This window comes from Humulus lupulus, chromosome 9 (genome assembly GCF_963169125.1).
Source record: "Humulus lupulus chromosome 9, drHumLupu1.1, whole genome shotgun sequence".
In the NCBI taxonomy this organism is placed as follows: Eukaryota; Viridiplantae; Streptophyta; class Magnoliopsida; order Rosales; family Cannabaceae; genus Humulus; species Humulus lupulus.
In genome coordinates, this window is record NC_084801.1 from 31934546 (window position 1) to 31954693 (window position 20148).

General features: G+C 32.1%; 1 long non-coding RNA gene across 1 annotated transcript; it reads left to right on the top strand.

Moving 5' to 3' along the window:
• The first annotated feature begins 6790 nt into the window (after positions 1–6790).
• On the top strand, positions 6791–10299 carry LOC133801057 (uncharacterized). The gene is made up of 4 exons (XR_009876721.1): positions 6791–7062; positions 7675–7730; positions 9363–9468; positions 10237–10299. It is a non-coding gene; the product is annotated as an uncharacterized LOC133801057 (long non-coding RNA).
• The last annotated feature ends 9849 nt before the right edge of the window (positions 10300–20148 follow it).

Genomic DNA, 20148 nt, shown 5'->3' on the forward strand with positions numbered 1-20148 from the left:
ATAACATAGAAAAAAATGAATTGGTGGCCGGCCATGTGACTCTTTTTAATGGTGTGAACAAAAAAAAAATATATAATTGAGTTTAAATCCCATTTAATTAAAGGTTAGGGATAAAAGCAAGTGGGTAAAACACTTGAGTGTTTTTAGGGTAAATTAGATAGTATATAACTCTTCCATCCCTCCCCAACCGACCACACCACTCTCTCTCATTCACTATCATCTTTTTTTGAAGACCTCTCAAAGTGTTCTCTCAATATTCAACCTCAAGAACACCAAGGAAAACTTGGAGGCTAAGTCTTGGTCTAGGAAGTATTTTCCCTAAGGTAAAGCTTCACTAATCTAGGCTTTTGTAAAGTTTTAAGCTTAGAGTTTCAAATAGCTAATTAACTATGTTGTTGGGGGAAGTTGGTTAGGGTTTTTGAAAGGTTTTGGAGGAGTCAAAGCTTATAGGAAGGTCCAAACCTTAAGCAAGAACACCAAAGAGGTAAAAAGTTTACTTTTGATGATTTTGTTGTAGGGTTTTTAGTTTTAAGCATTATTTTGTATATCTAATGCTTAAAGTTTCTTGTTGGTGATGTAATAAGGTTATGGTAGTTGTTTAATAATTTTTATGATGCATGTGTATTGATTTTTGAAAATGAGAACCAAAACCCCCAAGGGTTTTGTAGGATACCCTAAAACAAAACATGTTTTGAGCTGTGACTTCCAAGGGGTCAAGCAGCCACTGTATATTGTTTTTGTAAAATTAAATTGTACTTTGATGTTGTTGAGATTGAGTACATAAAATTGAGCTTTTGAAACACTAAAAAATGTTTAGAAATGAGTAAGTTATGCTATTTCAAAGTTTAGGTAAAAAACTGTTTTTTCGTATTATTATTTTCGGAACCAAGTTTGGACAGCCACTGTATAGGGCAAATGAACCCAGTTTTTTCTAAAATTTTGTAGACATATTTCTGGCATAACCTATTATTCCACTGTAAAATTTTGTAATAAAATATTGAACGGTTTGAAAGTTATTAACTGTCAAAGTTTGGAAAAAATAAGGGCTTGAAAATAAGGTCATTTTTACCTCATTGTTGGAAAATGATTTCACCAATCAAAAATGCTCATTTTGACCTAAGATTTTACAAAGACCTAAATGGCATAACAAAAATGGAATTGGGAAATTTTGGTAACAATTGGGTAAGTAAATTTCAAGTTATGAACTAACGAAATATGTAGTTAAAAACGTGAAAAATAGGTTTTTCACACTTAGTGTAAAAAATGAGATTTTGGAACATAAGGTAAAAAGTAAAATTTTGTTTATTTCAAGATATAAATTGGTAAGTATTGAAATCATATTTTCACTAAAATTACCCCTTTGAGTTTAAATGAATTATTTTTCTAGTAAGTAAAATTGATTAATTGCTTTTGGAAAATTAATTAGTCAAGATGAGAAATTTATAACTGTTTTCCTAATTAAGACAAATTAGGCAATTTTCTTAAAACGGTTTTTAGATATTAAAACCTTAAGAAAAATAAACGGAAAATTTAAAGAGTTTATTTTCTTTAAAAATAATGAAGGAATTTATTGGTATTTTTTGGATATAATACCGGCTAAAATCTTACATATTTTAACCGACTAGTCGAAAGTGCGGGTTAATAGCGATACCTTGAAAGAATAAGATTTTTAGCGGATTGTGGGAAATACCATTGTGATACCCGAGCCTAGGTATCGAGACCTTAGGATAGGTCTCCCCGAGACTTAGGGTTTAGTCTCGAATATTTTGTATGACTTTCCTTAATAGGTTTAAAACCAAATAAGGATTATAAATCCTTACAAATGACTTTTATTAAAATGACCAAACTGCCCAAAATAATAATAATGAATTATTAGTGCCATAATTAATCCGAGTATACTGTATGGATAACTACAGTATTGGCTAAGCGTAACTGGACTGAACGTTGGAGGGCGAAAACCTGCTGAGCGCTAAGGACTCCAAGTAAGTCAACTTATATTGTATGGCAGCAACATGAAATGATTATTGTCTTGTATGTTAGTATAGGGATACATGCACATATATAGACTGTCATAGAAAGTTGCTTAGAGACGTTAGTCTAGTGAGTGCTGATTTAGAAATTATGAACGGTAGAAGTCCGTCATATCCTAGACGGTTGATCCCCGTCACACTGCTTGATTTTATTTATGTCCGGTTCATTACCGCGACGAGTGGCCATGAGATGAGGATAAGCTGGTTAAACCTAGGGGCGCCAAGATAAATGGGACCTAGGGGCCCTCATGCTTACTTAATCATTGGACGGTTAGAATCCGAGCAAGTGCTCTGATAAGTTATTCCCGGATAGCAGCCGTGAATATTGGCCATTCAGTGAGAGTGCCTAGAGATACTAGGGGTTGCCAAGATTGAGTGAGGCTGAACACCCTAGGGGCAACTGCCTACCAGCACCACTGATTAACATAGAAGTCTCCGTAAAACCGTGTAAATTGGATTACACTCTTGAATAAGTAGCGATACCCTAGGTAACACGATAGTTACCCTTGATGAGAATATTTATTGGCTAGATCTTAATGTGGGGACTCGGTTCTCTTTTACAGATTAGCAATTTTGTTGGAGGGCGTGTTACGCATGAATTGTTGGAAATTGTCGAGCGTTGGTCTCGAATTATGTTGTGATATAATATATCTACTTGCTCTGGGATTTTATGAGTGCAGGGATATATTTGTTGATAAGATATAGTTATGATATAATATATCTGCTTGCTCTGGGATTTTTTGAGTGCAGGGATATAATTGTTGATAAGATATAGTTGTGATATAATATATCTGCTTGCTCTGGGATTTTCTGAGTGCAGGGATATAATTGTTGATAAGAATTAGTTGCGATATAATATATCTGCTTGTTCTGGGATTTTCTGAGTGCAGGATTTTTTATCTAGATATGAATTAATATATCCTTGGTTATCAGGCATGACCATAAGTTTGCCAGGGCGCTTTAGCGTTCTTGAAATTGATTGTGTAGGGTCCGGATCCCTATTTCTCTACCTGCTTTGTTTGAAAGTTGATCTTACTAAGCGTTTTCGCTTACCTAGTTGTTTCATGTTGTAGGTAAGAGCAAGGGCAAGGCAGAGCAGTGAGCGCTGGAGTCTTCCTTGCAAATGTACATGTGGACCGACCTTTTGGGAAGCCTTTTTATTTTTGGAAATGTTGTGTAATTTTCCTACACTAGGCTCACTCTAATCTTTATAAAACATGTTTGTAACTAAATGTTAAGTATGGCCATACGACTTTTTTAAAAGTTTTTTTCTATGGGTTTTTGAGACATTTTGTTAAATGAAAACATTTATATTTTCGCATTATCGAGTCTTGAAAATCCGGGTCGTTACAGTATTCGTGCAAAGTTAAGTGTTTTTCGTATTCCCCGAGTGGCGATATATCGCCCCCTAGAGCTGCGATATATCAGCATACACTGAAATATTATACACGTAATTGCACTTTTTCAACCTAATTTGAATTGAGTAAACAACTTTGATTGAGTCCTATAATGATTTCAAAGCTGCTGGCAGACTCTGGGGTTTTCAAATATTACTCTTAATAAACTATTCCTCAAAAATACTTAATTTCTTAATAAACATGCACATGACAAGTGTCATTATCTTATTGGGTCAATCTAAACCTTATAGCATAATAAATATCATCTTCATAATCAGCTATATTAATGAAACCTTATGTTATAATTAATATTCTTAAACTATAGGTTAAACTTATAAAATCTACAAGTGTTGCTACGAGTGTCCAACTAAATCCCGGCTTGAACCAAAATCCACAGTAATAAACATACTATAACTACTGCTCCTACTACTACTATCTAACTAGCTAAGTAAAATTCTTAGACTCTACAACTCTTGAATTCATAGCACGTATTTTCTAAACCATAAATACGTTATCCTTTGTTTTAACCATTACAGTTAGTCAATCCTCTATCGATGACTTACTAACGAGATGGGTGCAAATTACTGTTTTACCCATCATCAGTATTTTATCCTTAACTCCCACTAAGTTCCTTATAAATGATATTTTCGTGAACTTAATCACAGAAATGAGATCTCAATCATTTAACATTTTGAACAAAGCAATTAAGGAGATCATCTTTTCACTTCTCATACAAAAGTTATAGATTTCTTCTCTATGAATAATACTCCCTCTCAATTACACTACTAAATCTCCAAGATGTAAGTATGGGCTAGACCGTAGGGTAAGCTGGTAATGAACAAAGTCAAAAGATTTAAATAATATAATTAGCGGAATATTATCATTCAGAATTAAGATCGACTTAACATAAGGTCAACGTTGTGACATTGATTAGATTTGATAACAATGATACTTATTTATCAATCAATAATCAATATCGGTCCTAGTCCGATGTAACCAAATACATCCGATCTTATATACTTGGTCAATTCCTTGGACAAGACATCACACCCCAAATGTGTAAGTAGATAATATCATAGATTTCCTAATTAGTGAAAATCCAATGCACTGATCTAATCTTAGGACTCGTTCTTTTGAACAGATAATTACAACTATAATCCATTGTGACCTAGTCACTATAATTGTAACTATCCATATGTTCGAGATTTTATAAATGTTTATATTATTTCAATAATCATGTAATAAAACCAGCAAGCAACACGGTTTTCAAACTAAATGATTTCTACTACTTTTATCGATAATATAAAATCGAGTTACATGCCCGACATGGTTTTATGAGGACATAAAGCCCAAAAATATATGCATAACAAATTCAATTTATTTATTTATTTCTTAAAACAATGTCTACTACATATTCTTTTATGGCACAATTCCGAACAGAAAGAAGCATAACCGAGCAGAAGGAACTACCTGTTGAGTTAGGAGATACATGGATGACCCTTATTATTAACTATTTCAACCAAGGAGTAGTGCCCAGCAATGGGAACAAAGCAAGGAAGTTTGTGAGACAAGCTACACGTTATATGATGGTCGAAGGGGTACTGTACCAATGAGGGTACTCCCTACCACTGCTAAGGTGCGTTACACTCGACCAGTCAAAGTTATTAATGATCGAGGTACACAAGGGGTTTTGTGGAGATCACGCTGGGAGGCAGAGCCTATCAAAGAAAATCCTAACACAAGGATACTTCTGGTCGACAATGAATGACGAGTCGATGGAGTATGTCAGAATATGCCACAAGTGCCAGATGTTCTCCAAGATACCCCGGGCAGCACCTAACGAATTGATATAGATGCAAAGCCCTTGACCCTTTGCTGTATGGGGGATTGACCTAATCGGAAAGCTACCTACGGGAAGGGGATGAGTCCAATTTGTTGTTGTAACCAAGGACTACTTTACCAAATGGACTGAAGTAGAACCGCTCGCTACCATAACCTCAAAGAAAGTCCTAGAATTGGTGGTGAAGAATATCATATGTCAATTTGCCCTACCAAAGAAGATAGTCTCGGACAATTGGACTCAATTAGACAGCGATAAGTTCACCGACTTTTGTACGAGGCATGGAATCACAAAGAGCTATTCCTCGGTAGCAAAGACACTCTGAAGACTATCTGTGTTTTCTCAATACTTTGTCATTTTTTCCCTGATTTGTGATGTCACGTGTCTAATTCTCATTCGCCATGACATCCTCGTATTTTTGAGGGATAATAATAAGGATATCCACTACACTAAATACCCATTTTTATAACATAAAAATATAATACTGATGAAAAAGTGTGATGCTATACTTTTATATATATGTGTGTGGTAAAAGGAAAAAATGGCGGTAATTTATTTGGGAGCCCGCCTATAATAAAAGTTGTGGTTTTTTTCATCAGCAAATTTATTTTTTCCTAGCTCGAATATATCTCCCCCATTTTCTTCTTTGACTACAGTGTCCCCAAAGTCAATCCCAGTGGTTTGGCTTCAAATCTCCTCCATCCCTCAAATCTCATCTCTCTCTCTCTCTCTCGTCTTTCTCTATCTCTCATTCTCTCCATTTCCAGTCAGTCCTCCTCTGACCCATCTACGCCTCTCCCTGCTTCGAAATCTTCCATTGACGCAATACCCACCATTAGAATCGACCAGTCCCTTCTGAACGATGACCCTTTTATGCTCTGTGCCGTTTGCAAGGACCAGTTCGAGCTTAGCATTGAGGCCAAGCAACTTCCCTGCAAGTATCTCTACCATCCCTAGGAGGCACGATCTTCTGTTTTTCGCTGAGAATGGTGGTAGCGGTGGCGTTCAGGGTTCATTCTCTCCTAACCAGATTGCGGAGGTGGGGACAGAGACGAAGATGGGAGCGGTCTCCAGTTGTCCAGTTGCGGGTAGAGCTCATATAAATGGTTAAGATGGAGGGTTGATTTTAAGTCTCGGGGTCATTGAGGAGGGCGATGTTGCCATTTCTGAAAATTTGAGGTCTGTACTATTTATTTAGCTACTTGAAATTGGGTTTTGGAATCTTGATTGGTGTCTCAGTTAGGATTATTGAAGAAAAGGGTAAATTAGATCTTGGAAAAGTCTTCAAGAAGGACTTTTATAAGACTCAATAAATGGAAGTTTACTTCGTTTTGTAGGAATTTAGGGTCAATATCTTTTTCTTCCATATTCAAAATCTCTCATCTAGCACCAGTTCTTTACTCACACTATGTTTGTCTTGTTTTACGAGTACTTTGAAAAATTGAAAGTTCTTAAATGGAAAAAAAGGAAGCACTCTAAGATTCTTCCCTCTGAAAATCTTACAGGTATTTATATATATACATAGGTTTAAACTTGGGTGTATAAATTACGGCATGAATTAGACCGTCTATTTTGCATTTATATTGTTTTATCTTTAAATATATTTGTTGGGTAAAGTACAAAGCTTTGAGCTTGGAATTGGGATTGAAATTTTAAGCAACCATTACATTTTTTTTAATGTTTCAACTTAAATAATTTTTTTAGACTTCTAAGGCATGGCGTAATCGTGTCTAGTTCTTTCTACCATTCCCACGTCCCTCTTTCATTGTCAACAGGGGGAAATCATATTTGAGCTGTAAGAGAACTCTTCCCTCAATCACATGTTTTTATTTTCGTTTCTTTTTTCTACAAATTATTAAGGCTTAAGTTTCTATGGTCTTCGTGATTTATATATATATATTGATTGATATTTCATTATTTTATCTTTAGTTGTTTTCTCTTGGTAAATCATTAAAATGTTATTCTATTGATGAATTTTAGTCCTAGTTTGAAAGTCTTTGCCTATTGGTATCACTATATTATACGCTCTGTTCATCCTATAATGAATATAACATTATTTAATTATATCATTTGGGTTGTGTGGATTTTTATTGCAATTTTTGTCTACTACTTTGAAATAATTTGGGGTTTAATTGTGGATTTATCTTACATTTCGTGTCTACTGGTTTTAAATGTTTTGAACTTTTTTTTTTATATACGTGTATTTGTTTCTATGTTTGATTATCGTGGAAGTTTTTTACAGTAGCTTCTTGGTATTATCAGTGATGCAATCATAATTTGGAGCACTAACTTTTTGGGGAAAAATTTATTCCTTTTTTATTTTTTCACTTATTTTGTTAAGCTTGGATTTATTAGTAATATTTTATTTGAGCTTAATTCAATTTATATGACTTTGTGTTTATATCAGGTATGAAACTTTTCAATTTGGTTATGATGAACAAGGTATCGATCTAGTTGCAGAAGGTAAGTATAAGATGAACAAAAGAACCACACCCTAATCAAATGTATAACTACGAGTAGATGTTTTTGTGTTATGTAGCTTTTATTTGTTGGTTTTGTATTCATATATGTCATTTGGTATATATGAGTGTCTTTATATATGCTTAAAAACGCTATTTTTCTTATGAATCATTGAATATATGTCATACACACAATAAGAAAAGTGAAGAACTGAAACACTCATTGTTCTTGCTCTTGCAAGTTGTAGGGAATTTGGTATATTGCTTCAGGGGCAGTACTGTAGACTTGTGTAATAATCTAATTATTGTGTAGAACCAATTGGAGTAGAGGTTAATTATTTTCTATGAATCTCTCTAGTGTATGGTACTGCAAGCTTGATTTTAGTGTGTGTGTGTATGTTGTGTCTATGCATGTCTTTCTCATAAGACAGTATTGATTTCTTTATTGATAAAAAAGCTTTAATAACTCTGTTTTATAATTATAATGTTGATTTAATTACGCTAATATTTTAAATGAAAGGTTTGTTTTGAGTTAAGTGTTAAATATTTACTATATTTTGGCTCTTATATCACTCTTGCATCTTATTCTAGCTAACTTTGTTTTATATGCTTTATATACATATATATTTATATATATCTTAACCATTATAATAGTGAGTTTTGCTTCAATAAATAATTTCAAGAATTTATCCAATTTTTTTGTTGGAGCAAAGAAAAAAACAAAAAGAATTAAATATATATTAGCATATAAACTATATGTGGATATAGCTGATAATCATCAGTGAACATTGCATTTTCTATTTTGTATGACTATATCTCAATTCAAGAAACTTAGTTAAATGGTACACTTCAATTTATCCTTACTCGATCATGGTTGGTTCCCTTTGATGCTACCACAATAGATTATTCCAATGTTGAAATGGACAAGAGGATGTTCATTCAAAGAAAGTGATGGATGGAAAGGTTGTCTGTCATTGTTTCATTGATTAATTTAATCAATTGAACTATATATATGCATTTAAGCAAATACATGTGTAGATCTCACTTTTGTCAATGCTGGAATCATCTTTTAAGCCTTTTAATGTGAGAGAGTTTGATAGTGACCACACAATCTTTATTATCACACTCCTAACTCACGAAACTAGTCATATTTTTAGTATTTGACTACTTTGATTACTTGTATCTCATTTAGAGATGGACTCTTTTTTGTGATTGCTAAGTTATTTTTTGGAGTCTAATGTCAAAACTGGATATTTATGCAGCATTGTTCCTTTGTAAATTTCTATTTAATTAGCATTTGAAACATTAGTGGAAATTGAAAATTGGATCTGAGTTATACTAATTCTTACTATTACAGGGGTGTCGAAATATTTCAAGGTGAGAAATATACAAAAAAAAAAAAAAAAAGAAGCTTGCAAGAAGTAACTCTATATGTTATATGTTGTGCGTGTTTATTTTTGTATGACTTGTGAGCTTTCTAAGTTTAATGTTTAATGTCTATAAGTTTATATGTTTTATTTGTTTGACTGTTTAATTTTGATTTTTCTCTTATAAATATTTTTTTCTTCCTTAAAGAGATTAATGAGCTGAATGTGGTTTGTGACTTTTTATATATTTTTTTCCACCTTGTTATTAGGTTCATATGGGGCACAATTGAAGGAGAGAGAGGAAATCTATGTCATGACTCATGATTGTCCAATACATAATTTGGGGCAAAGTGAAATATATACAAATATATAATGGTATGTAATCTTCATTCTTGTATTTTCTTTGATTAGATTGTGATTTTATTTATTTATTTCTAGACTTCGTCACCTCTATTTTTCTTTTTGAAGTTCTTTCTATTGAATTTATTTACTATAATCATTTCTTTTTTGGTATAGGCTGCTTTTAGAATCTTAATCATGCAGTTTGCTAACTGTAATTCTATGAGAAACATATATGTTTTACACTACACCAAATACCCCTTTTTATAACATAAAAATATAATACTGATGAAAAAGTGGTAAGGTGAGTTCAGTCAAAATTATTTACAAATTCTATATTATATCATGATTACTTTCCATTTTGATCAAATGTAATTGGGTATATCTTAGTTTCTTTTTAATTATTTGGTTTTCAATCCCTCTAAATCATTCTAACAATCATCATTTATGCTTTAAGATTAGACAATGTTTTTGTTGAATTCAATATTTTCTTCATTTGTTGATGTTTTTATAATAGCTGATTTATTGACTAAAGTTGCAATCTGATGCCTTTTATATTGAACTCTGGTCCATTCTGTTTCAGAAAAATGTTTATTCTTTGTTTGTAGTTTCCTTTCATCTTCTACTTAAATTTACTCTTTGAACTTGGAGTTAGAAGAGAAAATCAACAGTAAGAATCTTATTAATTGTTTTTTTGACACCTTATTTTAAGACATAAGAAATCTTACTAAACAGTGAGACTAATGTAGCTGAATGCTGTCAGTCATTAATTTTTCATGAATTTTAATTTTAATTTTCCTTTAGATGAAGACAACCCTTGATGTGGTAGCAGGTTCAATTAGATAAAATTTCTTGGAGACGATATAGTGATTGTGGCGTAAATTTCTTGCTTCAACAAAATGAACGTTTGATTTGTTTTAAGCGTTTGTTAATATTTTTATGTAGTTTTTTTTCCTTTGAAAATTTTCTCAAACAGGGCTTACTGGACTCCAATTTCCATAGCTAAGCGAGGAGGGTATAAGGAGACTCCATCTGATGATTTACTTGCAGTTGTTTTAAAGGTAAACACCCCATTGATTTTGGCTTGTAATACCAATACTGTATATGATTTTGTTCTGATTTGGCTTATATACACAAGATTATTGATTTTTTTTCTTTCTTATATGTGATTAATATACAATTAGGCCATGATAGAGAAAACAAATCTGGACTCAAGTGAAGTTGGGGATATAGTTGTTGGTACTGTTTTGTCACCTGGTTCACAAAGAGCAACAGAGTGCAGAATGGCAGCAATCTATGCTGGTTTTCCTAGTAAGTTTTCACTTTTATTTTTTCAGCTGCACCTTTTATGAGTTTTTTCCAATGGTATATAGTTTATGAGTCTACTTTAATATCAGATGGAAATGCATGTTAAGATTTTAAAAAGATGATTTTTATTTTTAATACGAGTTTAGCAGAAAAGATATAAATAATATTCTCTTTAGTGTATGCTATGGAATTTGATTTATCTTCATTTATGAAAGGTGCTCTCACAATCAGGTAAAATTTAGCTGAAATAGTTCTTTTTTTTTTTAAACAAAACAACTTGTATTAATAAAAGAATATATAATACAAGTGAGTGGAGAAAACAACCACAGGAAACTCAAGAAAAACAAAAACTAAGAAAAAATAAAAAGGTAGCTTAACTACCACAACAACGATATACAAAACAGAACATTATAACAAAAAATTCCCTCTCTCAACCAATCTGTGAATCAAAAGTCTTTGAAGTCCTTATTTGAGTGGACCCAAAGAGCACCACTCATTATAAATTTATCCCAAATTTCTCCACCCTGTTTTCCATTTCCTCAAAGATTTTCTTATTCTTCTCTAGTCAAATAACCCAACAGATAGCTATTACTACATTCTGCCAAAGAGTCTTCTTCGCCTTTGAGCCGCTCACCTGAAACAAAAAGCACCTAGAAAGTTTGCTGGAACACACCAGACCATTTTAAATTCTTCCAAATTCTTGTACCAAACTTGGATTGAGACCGGGCAGTGGAAGAACAAGCCATCTGCATTTTCAGAATTCTTCTTACACAAAACACACAAATCTTTGGCTGAACACCATAACTACAAACCAGCTATGATTACCGCTTTGGCTTTACAGTCTTTTCATGTAACCGTTATATGCGATAGATGATGAATATGATGATAATTGCTCTAGAAAAGTTTCCCTTTCCTGTTTTGATCTGTGAAGGTGGCATGTTGCTTTTTGGACATTCATTTTACATTAAAAAAAAGCATTACAGAATTTTTTATGATCTGTTGTTGGCTGTGGCTTTTTTGTTGTTATAAATATACTCGGGTCTCCATTGCCCCTGTTTTTTTATGCACTAGCATTCTAACTTTGGCCCTTTTAACTTTCAAGTGTCTCATTTTAAAGTTTGAGGGCCAAATAAATACTCTCTTTAAAAAAATGTAAAGTGAAGGAGATAAATAGTGTAATTCAAAGATGATGACAAATGTTGAATTGGTAAATTGTAGTGGAATTAGTGAAAGAAGAATTAGAGTGGTAGAAGAGAATGAAGAGAGGAAATCTAAATAATTTGTACTGTATATATTTACACGCACTAAAAAATTATATTCGCTTTCAGGTCTTGAGAATAAAATTAATAACTTAAGATTTGCCAAGTTTAATATAGTTCTACACATCAGAGGTCAATATTTTAAAGACTGGTTGTTCTTGTTTTTTTCTTGTTTTGGTATCGTTATCAATGTTTTGGTATGCATTTTCTTGGAATCGTTATCACTGTTTTGGTATGCATTTTCTTGTTTTTTTCTTCATTATTTTGTATTTTTGGTAACTGTAAGGGTTTTTTCTTTTTTACATTTTCCCTATATCAACATTTTAGGAAAAGAAAATCTCTATTTCACCATTGAAGATCTGCCCCTACTTGCTTCTCTTCTGGTCATCTTGAGTGTCTCTAGTCATCTCTAAAGTTCTTGGTCAACTATGTCTCATAGTCTACTCTATTGGAAGGGTAAGTTCTCCATTATTTTTGTCCTCTGCTATACTTTAATGCCCTGAATGTTGATATTTTTGTATTGTGCAAATGAGGTTCACCATTATTTTCAGTTTACTTTTGGCAACAGTGCTAGCTAAATTATTTTTATTTTTCTTCTGAAATGATTTTTTGAGATAGTGTTTAACAGTACAGATTGAAGATAAAAACTGAATGCTTTTGTGATAGTTTACCATATACAGATTTATGATCTATTAGTTAAATTTTTCGAGTCTTTGTCTCTTGTGAGCTGTGATTTGCTACTAATTGCTTGTTTTATCTCTGTTGGGTGTCATATAGCTAGCTGTATATCTCTTCATTCATTGCACAAAAGCTCCTCTTATTTAGCTTATGATAAACCTCTACATGCAGGTTCTTAAAAGCTTGAGAAATTGGTCTACGTGTGTTGTCTTCTTATGGTAATTATACTATTTGCTTTTTAAGCATTATTTTTTATTTGGACATTGCACTTTATATCAATTGTTGGCTTCCAGTTAGTAAGCACACATAATTAACTATGTATATCTTTGATAATATAAAAGTGTATGTTATTGACTCTGCTCCCATATTTGCCTCATTCCATTGGACTCGTGTGTATTAATTCTATTGAAATAGCACCATAAAGTTAATTAATATTATATAATTAGGTTAAAAGTTAGAAGACACAAGATATTTATTTATTTATACAAAAATTTTTTGGAATATTTAATAACATAGGATAGTGTTTTGAAACTTCCTTTTTTTCAAGGTTATTCATATAGTGTGTTGATTTGTTTTATTATGATGGCACTAATTATTATAGGGTCTTATGCTTTCCTATATGTTTTTCTTGTCTTTTGCAAAGCAGTGTATAAATGTTATTTTTTTTATCTAGCCTTATTTCATGTTCGCCTTGTGATGCTTTTATTATTGGTAGATGTTATCTTTCTTTTTATTAATAAATTCTTTGTTCTTTCTCTTTCTGTGTTTCTTCAGATTTTTTGTAAGTGGATTAAGCTATAATGAATACTGTAATGCATGTTGGTTAATTGGATTACTTACTTATTTATAGTATTGTTTGAAACTAATTTGTTTGATGTGATCTGAACTAGTAACTGAAGTTGTTTCATGAGTTTCAAAAGCTTGATTCATGAATTGGATTGCTTACTTCTTCATGCAGAAAATGGGATCAATGGCAGATGAATTGGATCCATGTTGAACAATTGGATCCATGTTGAACAATCAGTAAGTTGCTTAAAATTTCTGCTGAGTTGTTTATGTCAAGCATAAGTAGAGAAACGAGTATCAGGTTACTACTTAGGTATATTGTTAAATGAGTCCTTTGATTTCAGTTTTTAAAAAGATGATGCTTCTTCCTGCCCTTCTTTATTATTAAAATTAATTCCCCTGCTCATGTATGTTGTTCGGTATGATTATATGCTGAATATCAATCCTTGTATTTTCTTCTGTGTGAATTGATTTTGTTATTAATTTTTAAATTCTATACAAGTGTAACTTAAATAAGTATGTGAATATTTTAGCATGATCTAGAATATGATATTTTAGTCATAAATTTACGAATTTGATATTGTGTTTAGAAAGTTACTTAGTAGACTTTGTCTGTTTTCAGTTGGTGAACACAGGAAAGGAAAGGGCAAAAGTCAGCCTTCTTTTTACATGGGTGGTAAGCATCTCTTTTCCTAACATAATTGTGTATAATTACTCCTAGATGTTGAAATTCTTGATTTCAGGTATTGACTTGCATGAAACTTATATAAATTTTTCTTCATTTTGTTTGAGACAACTGTGACAAAGTTCAGAGTGGGGTTTTCCTGATTATCACATATATGGCTGTCATGAAACATCTAATAGCTAACAATATTTGAACTAAATATATGCTCTGGTGTATTGAGCAAAACTCATATTGCAGTTCTGAGAGCAAAATATGGTTCTTTTGTTATTTCATTGTTGATATTAGATGGCTGTCTTCACTTGTCCCTAACTGACAAAATAATATTTTTTCACTACTCTCTTTTTCAAAGGCAAAAAATGTCCAGTTAACAATAATTTTCGCAGCTAGTGTTATGGTGCTCTAAATTTGATTATTGTACCCTTCCTAAGACTATTTCATGGTTTGGAAAACTATCTATGGCTCTGAGGTTTTTTTTCTTAAAAAAATAGATGTTAAAGGAGATAGCTTCTGACTAGACAATCTCTAGAAAAAGGTTGAGATATGACTTTCTGATTTCTGTTTTCCAAGTACTTCTGATTTCTGTTTTCCATGGTTGGACTATGTGCTCTTTCTTCTGCATTGCTCATATTTTGATGCTTCTCTAAATTTTCATAATGTGTTTTCTAACTAGGAAGGCAATGTTGCCAACCAGAGGGAACTTCTAATTCTTCTCCTTGCCAATATTCACATTCAGAAAGCTAATAAGCAGTCTGTCTTGAAGGTATTCTGATTGTTAATTAAGGTTGTAAAGCTTTGGCTTTAACTAATCCTCTTATATAAATTTGACTTTATGATATTTGGAGTCTAATGTCAAAAATGGATATTTATGCAGCATTGTTCCTTTGTAAATTTCTATTTAATTATCATTTAAAACATTAGTGGTGAAATTTGGGTTTTCAATAAGGTCTTCTATTTCTTTGAAACTCTTTTATGACTCTTTAATTTAAGGTCAATCACTAGAGTCTCGCTTGGTTTCTCACCAATGTTATTGGTACTGCAGAGTTATACACAGTATATCCCTTTGCCAATCAGTGACCTTGATTCTTGGTTGAAGACACCCTCCATATATGTTTTTGATTGCTCTGCTGCTGGGGGAATATTGTGAATGCTTTTATTGAGGTAAAGCTTTAACTCAAAACATATAATGAATTGATATATGTATTGATAATTAAGGTGCTACGTGACATGAATTCATTATCTGTAATTCAAATATTTATATATAAATATAGTGACTTGATTTGATGGTTTGGCAACTTCATGATTGGGTTGCTTCTAGCTCCTCTGGATCCACAAGGGATTGCATTCTACTTGGATCTTGTGAAGCACATGAGACTCTTCCACAAAGTGCTGAATTTCCTGCAGATGTGTTTACGTCTTGTCTCACAACACCTATTAAGATGGCTTTGAGATGGTGAGCTTCTTTTCTTGTTCATCTGTTAGGATCGCCTATCGCGTTTATGCATCTTTATTTGAGATCATGCAGTTTTCTGGTTTTGCCTTGTGGTGTTTATTCCATATTGGCTGCTTCCTAGTTATTTTTAGTTTGTCAACCGAAAGTCTTTTAGCTGTGCTGTTTGTTTAAAGCTGTAGGAAGTTAGAAATGGCATGGTATTTAAAATACAGAAAAATCAATCCTTATTCCCAAATCTAACTCGACCGATGCCTTGTGACGTGATTGGTTTGAATAGATGCTTTGAAATATACCAAAGTTAGCTAATCTGTGCCTCTATTTTGGGCAGTGAATGCTTTTTCTTATGAGACTAAATTTTTTTTGTTGTATTTTAAGTTGTGGATAACAATTGGTTTTTATTTTTTAAGATAACAATTGGTTTGTGTGTTGTGGATCATTAGATCTGTTTTATTAACATAAGGATGTAATATTTGCTTCTACATTTACTATCATTCTAGTTATAGAAATTTATTATAGTTTAGTTACAAGTTTAATTGTTTTGCACCTATAAGGGCTCTATAACCCATGCTTGCAAATTGGAAGTGACATCAGGGAAATAATGTTTGAAGTGTTTGTTGATAAGGAAGTTTTATACTGTATTTCAGATGAATCTAAATCTACTTTTCATGAGGTTTTTCTTAGTCGTCTTACGGAAACTGGTGCAACAGAAAGTTCATCTTTATGTGACCTTCCTAAACAGATGGAAGGTGATCAATAGAGAGCCTCTGAACAGACTAAGAACATCTTAAGTAATTTAGTTGCTGCTGTTGACAATTTGTGGTATCTAAAAGATGGAATACATACTGTAGTCTTGAAAAAACTTTCACAAAATGGTAAGAGCTGTGTGGGTTTTACAGTTTTATTTTTGTATGATACTTCAAGCACTGATCTGTAGACTTATCTCAGTTTTTGGTGGATCCTACTCCATTTTCTAGGATCTTGCAGGGAAAGGACACCAAGTGAATTACATAGAGAGGTTAAGAACTTGAGGGTGGCATTTACTGACCTGTTTTTGAAGCATAACACTTTCAAAGAAACTGCAAAGCCATTGAGATATTGATGCAAAGAATGGAAGAATGTATTTCACTAATTTTTGTATACATTCCTTGTTTTGTATTTAGTGATAAAGGAATCTGAATTGGGCATAAATTATAAATTATGTTGTAATACTTATAAATAAGTGTAGTATAACACAAATTTATAAGTATTGAAATGTGTTATATAATCGACTATAAATAACATAATTAAACACTTATCTATTTATTAAAATAACACAAAAATTGTATTATCGTTGACAGTATAATAACACATCTGTATAACAATGATAAAGTGTTATGTAAAGTACCCTGACCTATGATAACATAGTCGGTCTTAACACATCAAAAAGTGTTATGGTATGTTTTGATAACACATTTTCGGTGTTAATAAAAGCATTTTTTCTTGTAGTGATTTAAACTTAATTAAATAATCTTTATTTAATTAAAATATAATTCAAATTAAAACTGATTAGATATTTTCATTTAATTATCTATTTAAATCATATTTAAAAAGAATAATTAAATAACTAATTAAAATTTTTTATTTAAAGTTCAAAATTCGTCCCAGGGATAAAAACCCTGATGCTAGGTGCCACACACTATACTGTACTGTGTGTGTCGCCCAACCCTATTAGTGTTGCCGTAATTTTCTCATTTGTTTGTTTAATCAACTTTTAAGACAAGATATTTATTCCAACATAAATATGAGTTAATTTAAAATAAACTGTCTTAAAATATCAGTTTTAAATTAAATAAATGAATATCATATTATAAATAAGATATTTATTATTTTCTCTCTTTATATTAATACAAACAAGAATAGTATTAATTTTAACCTATAGTTAAAATAAAAACTATATAGTTAAATAATTAATTAATTCACAATTAATCAATTACCAATAATTATCAAATATTTATTTCCTTGCCCTGGAAAACTAATTCCTTTGCAATTTAGTTATATCTCTTAACAAAGCATTCTTTTGACATTCTTATGCTTGACAGTGTAGGATAGAGGTGAGTTGGGGACCATGGACCTATAATACGAAGCTCCAATAAACCAGATTATTTATTAAACTTTTTAATCTAATAATTTTATTTATTAATTCCATGATTACTCCACCATAAATATGGAATTTCACTATGAGTATTTATAGAATTATATTTACAGTGTTTTCTCTATAGAAGTCCATTGATATAATCAATATATGTAGTTATGTCCTCAATTATTGTTCGTTAATTAGAGTTGGTCAAAATTACCATTTTACCTTTCTTATTTCCTCTCGAACCTTAAGTACCATTAATTAACAAGCGAACAATTAATCTATATTCTAATCATAGATTTGAGCTCAATAACTATTCAGTTCCAGAATCAACTCTTAAGGGAACTAATATTCGATCCGTTAGGAAAGTATGGATTCTAATTTTGTAATTTATGCTCCCAACCATCCATGATATTGAATCTCCCAAACAAAAGTCATTAGCCTCATAATTCTAAGAGACCTTAATGAGTGAATCAAAAGATCCAATAAACATTAACAGGAGTTCATGAATACTCAAGATTTAGACTGATCTACAAATGATCATCTATTATGAAAATAATTAAATCATTACGTCAATTGACAAGTTTATAAAGATAATTAATTCTCATCGATCCTATCATATATAATATCTTTACTAAGATGTATGTCCACATTAGTAATCCAAATATAGATTACTTGCATCTCGTATGCTTAGCAAACCGTACTAGAAACCATTCATTAAAGAATCATTACTTTAATATGTTACTAACTATTTTATTCATTATATATGATCTTAATTCTCTCGTACTAATACAAGATCATATAATCATGATTGAATAGGGAATTTTCTTAATATTATGATATAATTAATTAAAACAATAATTATAACATTCAAATATAATAAAACTGTACTTTTATTTAAAAACTAATAAAATATATTTACATGCTTATAGGGCATTAATCCTAACACTTACAACTGATAAGAGTCCATCACCTTCATCATCATCATTAAACGATAAACGACAAACCGAGGAAACCATTATTCCTGACAAGAAGCCATGAACCAAGAAATAGAATCTATGTATTCCAATTTTGTCTGGGAACTTGTAGACCCACCTGAAGATGTGATGCCCATTGGGTGCAAATGGATATACAAGAAGAAAAGAGGTGTATATGGGAAAGTTGAGACTTTCAAAGAAAGTCTAGTAGCCAAAGGTTACAATCAGAGAGAAGGTGTTGATTATGAAGAAACATTTTCTCCCGTCGCCATGTATGATTATGAGATATGGTAGATGGACATCAAGACAACCTTTCTGAATGGCTATCTTGATGAAAGTATCTATATGGTACAACCAGAATGGTTCATCAAGAATGGGGAAGATCAAAAGGAGTGTAAATTGCTGAAATCCATTTATGGATTGAAGCAAACATCTAGGTCTTGGAATATCACTTTTGATGAAACAATTAAAACATATGGCTTCAAAAAGAATGTCCATGACGCATGTGTATATAAATATATGAAAGGAAAATTCGTGCTTTTCCTAGTTCTTTACATGGATGACATTCTCCTTATTGACAACGATGTAAAGACATTGTCAAACGTAAAGTGGTTAGCCGAAAAGTTCAAAATGAAAGATTTGGACGAAGCGAGTAATGTTTTGGGAATGAAAATCCTAAGTGATAGAGGAAGAACAAGTTCTTGGCACTTTCTCAAGCTAATTATATAGATGATGTCCATGAAAGGTTCTCTATGGAGAATTCCAAGAAAGGTTAGTTACCGACCAGACATAGAATTACTCTTTCCAAAGAGCAATGTCCAATGACACCTTTGGAGGAAGAGGAAACGAGAAAGTATCCCCATGCTTCAACAGTTGGGAGTCTTATGTATGCTATGCTTCAATAGTAGGGATTGTGACTCATTATCAATCGAACCCTAATCTGGACACTGGATTACAGTAAAGCACATTCCCAAGTATCTTAGGAGAACAAGTGATTATATTCTTGTATATTAAAGGGGTGAGTTAAACCTTACTAGATACACTGACTCTGATTTCCAATTACACAAAGATAGTCATAAGTCGACGTTTGGGTTTCACTCTTGGTGAATGAGTTGTAGTCTGGAGAAGTATTAAACAATCCAGTATCGCATATTCAACCATGGAAGTCGAGTATATAGCGACTTGTGAAGCACCTAAGGAGGCAGTTTGGTTGAGGAAGTTCTGCATTGATCTGGAAGTTATTACAGATATGGATAAGCCACTAATCATGTACTATGATAAAAGTGGAGTAGTAGCTAACTCCAAGGAACCCAGAAGCTACAAGAGAGGAAATCATATAGAAAGGAAATACCATTTGGTTAGAGAGACCTGTTTACGAAAACTCTTCCTGCAGTGTCGTTTATGGGTCATATATGCAAGATAGGATTAAGGGATATGCCTCACTTGATTTGAGGGAA